Raw genomic sequence first — 6153 nt, 5'->3', positions numbered from 1 at the left:
ACTCTAGGTAGGAAATTTAATAGGTTTTATTGGAGGTTAACAAGGCACATCCAACTTTCCAGCCAGGTTTTAACTTCCCAGAGCTGAACGGAGATTAACAAGCCCAGGAGGTGTAAAGGCACCTGCATGATTTAATGGGGTTAATGAAACTGTCAGAGGTTGGCCAAGAGGGACAGAGCTGGAGCATGCCACTGTTAACAAGTCAATGGCTGAGGTCAACAGACATTTATTAAACAGCTGAAGCTTGCCCTGTCCTGCCCTGGGCTCCACAAGGGTAGCAAATACGAGGAGGCCACAGTCAACCTGCCAACCATGCTTAGTCCCAGTTGCTAGGGTTTGGAGTTTTACTCTCTCCTCTGTGCTATTTTGGTGTTGTCTAAATTGTTTATAATGGGCCCAAACCATTTTCACCAAATCTAGAAAATAACAAAGCATTTTTTTTAACAGTCCTCAAAGCACATACTCCCTGCTCACATAGTTAAGTTACATATTCCTAAAACTTGTAGAAAACAGAAGTAAAAACAACAGTAATACAATCTTAACTTTGGGCAGCACTTTATTGTTGTAAAGAGCCATTGCCCATTATCTCCGTGGGTTGTCACATACTGTGAAATAGTATACTCGGGTCACACAAGTCAGCGGGGAAGCCACAGTGAATCGTCATGTTCTGCCTCCCCAATTGGTGCTGTTTTTCACTGAGGACTTACTATGTCATGGGTCCAATGTTAAGCACATCACATGCCTCATGACCCTATGAGATGAGCTCGGTTATTCTTTCTATATTATAGACAAGGAAACAGGAGTTTAGAAGGTGAAATGGCTTGTCCAAGGTCACCCAAAAGCAGCAGGGATGAGAGGCAAACAAAGGTCTATCTGACCCCAGAATCCACTGTGCCCTGCTGCCTACTAATAGGATAAGCTAATATTTCATAGGAGTATGAGACATTTAGAACAGTGAAGAACTGGAAATAACCTATATGTCAAATAATAGGGGACTGGTTTTAAAAGGATTATACTTTTATATACTTATAATAATTACCTATAAATTACATATTATAATAAACATAACTATATAATTTTATATAAGTATATTTCAAAATTATAAAATAATAGTTAATGATGGACATTCATATCAGTTTGTAAATACTAGATATGTATACTATCTGTGTATATGTATACATGAGTATATACAATGTGGATACGCATAGTTATATATAATATACACATATGTATACACAAACACACATACCTGTTTGTGACTATAGCCATATCCGTAGGCATATCAAAGCGTCTATTTACCATCTCCGTATATAGCCGTACTATAATTGTACCTATAGGATTCAGAGTAAGGATAAAATAGGAAGAAAAAGGCTTTCTGAAAATCAAGGGAGCTTCCTGGAGAAGAGGCTTCTAAGCAGGCCCTTGAAGGAAATGTAAGGTTACTCAGACTAAGGGTGAGGGGAAGTCCAGTCTGGAGCAGAAAGCCTCAGATGCCAAAGAGAAGGGCTTGGAATTGGGAGTCATAGAACCTGCTATTATTAAAAACAAAACCAAACAACGAAATGTCAAGAAAATGTATGAATGTCTGCTGTGTGCCGGGTGCCTGAGGGAATCTGGAAATGGACCGTCCTCCAGGAGGCGGGAGTTTCAGAGGAGTTAATACTCAGCGGTGGAAAGTAGCCCTTCCACTGCTAAAATCCTAGGATCTGCGAGAAGCCTTGGAGCCCCGGGTTAGCCCCACTTCTGACAGAGGAGCCGTGGGTGCATGCGTGGGTCCGTGAGTGCGTAATGGGATCTTGCTGTCTTAGAGGAGCTAATGAGGCTTAGCAAAGGTAATGAGCTTAAGCTAAAGCAGCTAAGGATACGTCCTGAGAGCTCGTGGCCACCAGCAAGACTGGGGTCTGCTAAGTGAACAATGGGAAGACTCCTCTGAGGATCCTGCTTAGGAGATGGTGGCATGAAGGTGTGGATCAGGCTTCAGGGGGAGCCCTGTAGTCAGATGGGCAGGGTTCAGACTCAGCCATGTCAACGAACAACTGCCAGAGGGTAGAATTGTATCTAGTGAAGCCCAGCAAAGCCAGAGAATGAGGACTGAGGGAAGCAGTTACTGAGGAGACCCCAGCCTGCCAATGAGGTTTATCTCAACTAGACAAAGTTGAACTTGGCTGAGCCAATTTTAATAGTTCCAAGGAGGCTCCACCATCTTCAACGGTAAAGGTGTTTTATTTCTGGTTGCCAATGCCCTTTTCTAACGCATTCTGTTCAGGGTTCGATCTAAGAATATTTTCAAAGATGAATATGTAGGTGATCAGGATGATGTACCTACAGAAATAATAGCTATTATTTGTTAAACACCTACTAGGTGCTAGACACTGCGCTAGAATATTCTGTTCTGTTCTATTACTGTTTCCGGTAGTAACTTTCACACAAACTGGCAAAGAAGCTATTATCCGTAATTTTCAGATGGGGAAACTGAGGTCCAGAGACATTAGATGGCTTACTTAAGGTTTTATGATGATCCAGAGCTTGAACCCATGTCAGTCTGACTCCTTTGTGTACCATGCAACTTCTACCACAGAGAGAAGCAGAATAATGATAGTAGGGGTTAGAGATGGCAGGGTAGTAAAGGCTGTTAGAACTCAGGATGCCAGTGGGATATTCAGTACAGGGAGAAACAGCCCTCTGCGTTCCATTAGCCTAGTACAATAGTGGCAAAAGGATTTTGAATTACCAGAAGATTATAGTTTTTTTCAGTGGTTCCTATCCAAAGAAATAGAAGAAAACGTGATGTATTTAGACTTTACATAAAAGGGAAACACAGACCCCTGCTCCAAGGTGCCTTTAGGGAAGAAAGCCTCAGAGACCTTGGATTGTAAAACTCCAGCGTTCCATAGGAGTTAGCCTCCTGCCCAGGACTCCTGGCTCTGTGAACTTTCTAGGCCCCCTCTCTGTTCCCCTGAACTGCCAAAGGAAGTTAGAAAAAGTGTGCCCTGGGGGCTCTGGAGTCGCTGCCTAGGGAAGTCTGGAGTCCTGCTGGTTTCTCTACACGGAACACAGAGGAGAACGTGGCCACCAGGTGGCGCCCTTCCCTTAGTGGTAGCCCCAAGCCACAGGGGAAGGCTCAGGGGTGTTTCCTGTCCCCTGCGTTTGATGAAAGCTTTGAGTCATACCGTTTAAAAAATCTAGGCAGTCAAAGCAGAAGGGGACTTAGATCTCTGGTCTCACCTCGTTTTACAGATGACGCCAAGGTCCAGTAGGAGTAAGGAAATGCCCAAGGTCACACAACAGGCTGAACCCCCTTCTCTTGACCTCTGAGTCAAGTGCTTTTTTCACCACACTAACTGTTCTCACACCCCCACCAACATCTCTCACACTCCACCACTGGACTGCCAAAATACTACCTTCAGCCAAGAGCCAGGTCTCAGGGAGCTGGGGAAGGCCATGCTCCCTTCCTCCCCTTTCCCTGCCATTCCTATTGCTTCCAAGTTAGGCTCCGCAGCCCAGGCCCAACTACGCCAGCAGCAGTAATAATAGCTCATGTTTACCACTCTATTCTGCACCAGGCTAAGAGATTTTGGATCTTCACTTCTCTATGAGCTACTCTGCTTTCCCTTTAAGGAAGAGGGCTCTGAGGCTCAGAGAGGTTAATAAACCTGCCCAGTGCCACACAGCTCATCTAACCAGCTCATCTGAGTGCCAGTCATGACCTCCCTGTTGACCTTGGCCCCTGCTCTTGTACTATATTTTTCTATGTTTCTAAACACTTTCAAAGACTTTTTCCCATTTTAGCCTGACAAGAGTTTTATGGGCTGCGGAAAGGTATTGTTAGCCCGTCTTAGAGATAAGAAAACTGAAGCCCAAGTAGATGATTGACCAGAGGTCACATGACTCATGGTAAACTTGGATCTGGAGCCCAAGGCTCCACCCACTGGATGGAACCTTCAGAGGACCCTCCGCATCTCACTGTCCAACTACGGCCCTGAGATATCTCTGGAAGTAAAGGAACTCTGCAGCTAAAACGGCAGGTTTGGGAGACAAATGTATCTGGGTCTGCATACCAGCCCTGCTGCTTAATAGTCATGTGGCTGCGAATAAATTACCCTCTGTGGTTGTTAGGAGGGGCAAATGAGCCCATATATATTGAGCACTGCTGCCTGGTACACAATAAGTGTTTAGTAAATGGTAGCTATTTATTGATGTGATTAACTAAAGCTACGTGTTTAATATTCCTGCTACATGAGCATTAAGACCTGCATTGTTCAATATGGCAGCCATTAGCTACATGTGGCTATTGAATGCTTGAAATGTGGTCCAAACTGAGATGTGCTTTAAATATAAAACACACCACAAATTTTGAAGTCTCTGTATGAAAAATATATATAAAATATCTCATTAATAATTTTATATTAACTACATGTTGAAATTATATTTTAGGCATATTGAATGAAATATTCATAAAGAATATCATAAAACATATTACTAAATTTAATTTCACCTGTTCCTCTTTACTTTTTTAATGTCGCTACTAGAAAATTTGTAATTACATACATGGCTCGCATTTATGGCTTGCTATATATTTCTACTGTATAGTGCTGCCTTAGATGGTTTCGAAAATTCAACTGCTACAGCCTGCCTGCTCCTCAGTTTACTTTAATGATATGGAATGTGAAGTCTTTGAACCAAGAATTCACTTACTGGCTGTGTGCCCTTGGACAAGTCACTGCAACCTTACGTGCCTGTCAGAAATATGTCCCACCTTTCCAGAACAAGCAAACAGACAGAAATAAATCCTTAATACCTCACGAGGTTATTGTGAAGATTAAACGAAATAATAAAAGTAGCTCTGTGGTGGACAACGTGCTGAGTACTTTGCACACCTTATCTCATTCAATCCTCACGAACCCCAGGAAGTTGAGGAAATGATCGTTCCCATTTCGTAGATGAGAAAACTGAGGCTCAGTAATTTGTGCGGAGTCTCCGGGCCACTGTTTTGTTCTTTATCTTGCACTAGAAGCCGAGGTGTTAAATAGGCAGAAAAGAATACAGTGTCCTGTGTGACCTTGGGCAAGGCCTTTGCCTCTTTCGGCCTTAGTTTCTCTTTCTGTAAAATGAGGGAAATGTTTGGATGGTGAGTAAGGATCTTTGAGGTCCCAGTGTTATGGGGTGCTTTGAACATTTCAGTGAATGTAGACTTCTGGAACTCCTTGAAAAGTCCGATGCCTTCCGTTGTCCATTCTGTGGGGATAAATGTGTATTTCTGTTTGTTTTAATAACATTTGTAGGAGCTTTATATAGTGTCTCTGTCTGCTTACATTAGATGCTGTGTATTATAGTTAAGAGTCTTTCACTATTTCCCATATAAACCTTGTTTTTTATGGGTTTGGGAGAGCTCAGCTGTAAAAACTCTCAGCTGAAAAAAATTTTTTTCAAACAAATTAGGTTTAAATCAGGAGGCTGGTTTCAGACACTTTAGAGCCTGCATATTTTTTCTTCCCAGTCACTTTTCATTTAAAAATGAGATTGGCTGATTTCTTAGTTTCGTTTCTTTTATGAGGATTTAGCAAGACCGTAAGCTTAACTGCTGGTTGCAGGAAGAGAAAGCCATCCATAGCCATTCCCAGGAGAGCCCCGGGTCTGAAGTCGGCAAACTGCCTTCTAATGCCTTGACTGGTTGTGTGACCCTGAGCTGGTCCCTTCACCTCTCTGAGTCTTCCTTTCTCCTGTCCTTGAGAAGCATAATCCCTGCCCTGCTCCCTTCTTGTTTCTGGGGAGAAAAAATGTGCTCAGAGAAGTGAAAGTACCGAGGAAAGGTGAATGCGCTGTACAAACATCAGAGACCAGTGCAGAGAAGAACGTGCTGAGTTTTTTCATGAGCAGAAAGTTGATTCCTAGAATGAGAGTGTTACAGTCAGGAAAGAACCTGGAGGTGGAGGAGCCCACCCCCTTCCTCATTTTATAGATGGAATCCACTCTGAGTAGGGACAGAGGAAGACAGTTCCAGGTGAAGGCTGGAGTTAGGATCCCAGATCCCTTCACAAACCCCATTCTTTCTTCATCTACCTTACTTTGGGAACTAAGGAGGTTGTATTTGTATACACACCACACCACACACACACACACACACACACACACACACACACACACACACACACA

Source organism: Pteropus vampyrus, unplaced genomic scaffold, assembly GCF_000151845.1.
Source record: "Pteropus vampyrus isolate Shadow unplaced genomic scaffold, Pvam_2.0 Scaffold30, whole genome shotgun sequence".
Classification (NCBI taxonomy): Eukaryota; Metazoa; Chordata; class Mammalia; order Chiroptera; family Pteropodidae; genus Pteropus; species Pteropus vampyrus.
The sequence above is the reverse complement of the archived record's forward strand: the minus strand, read 5'-3'. Positions refer to the sequence as shown.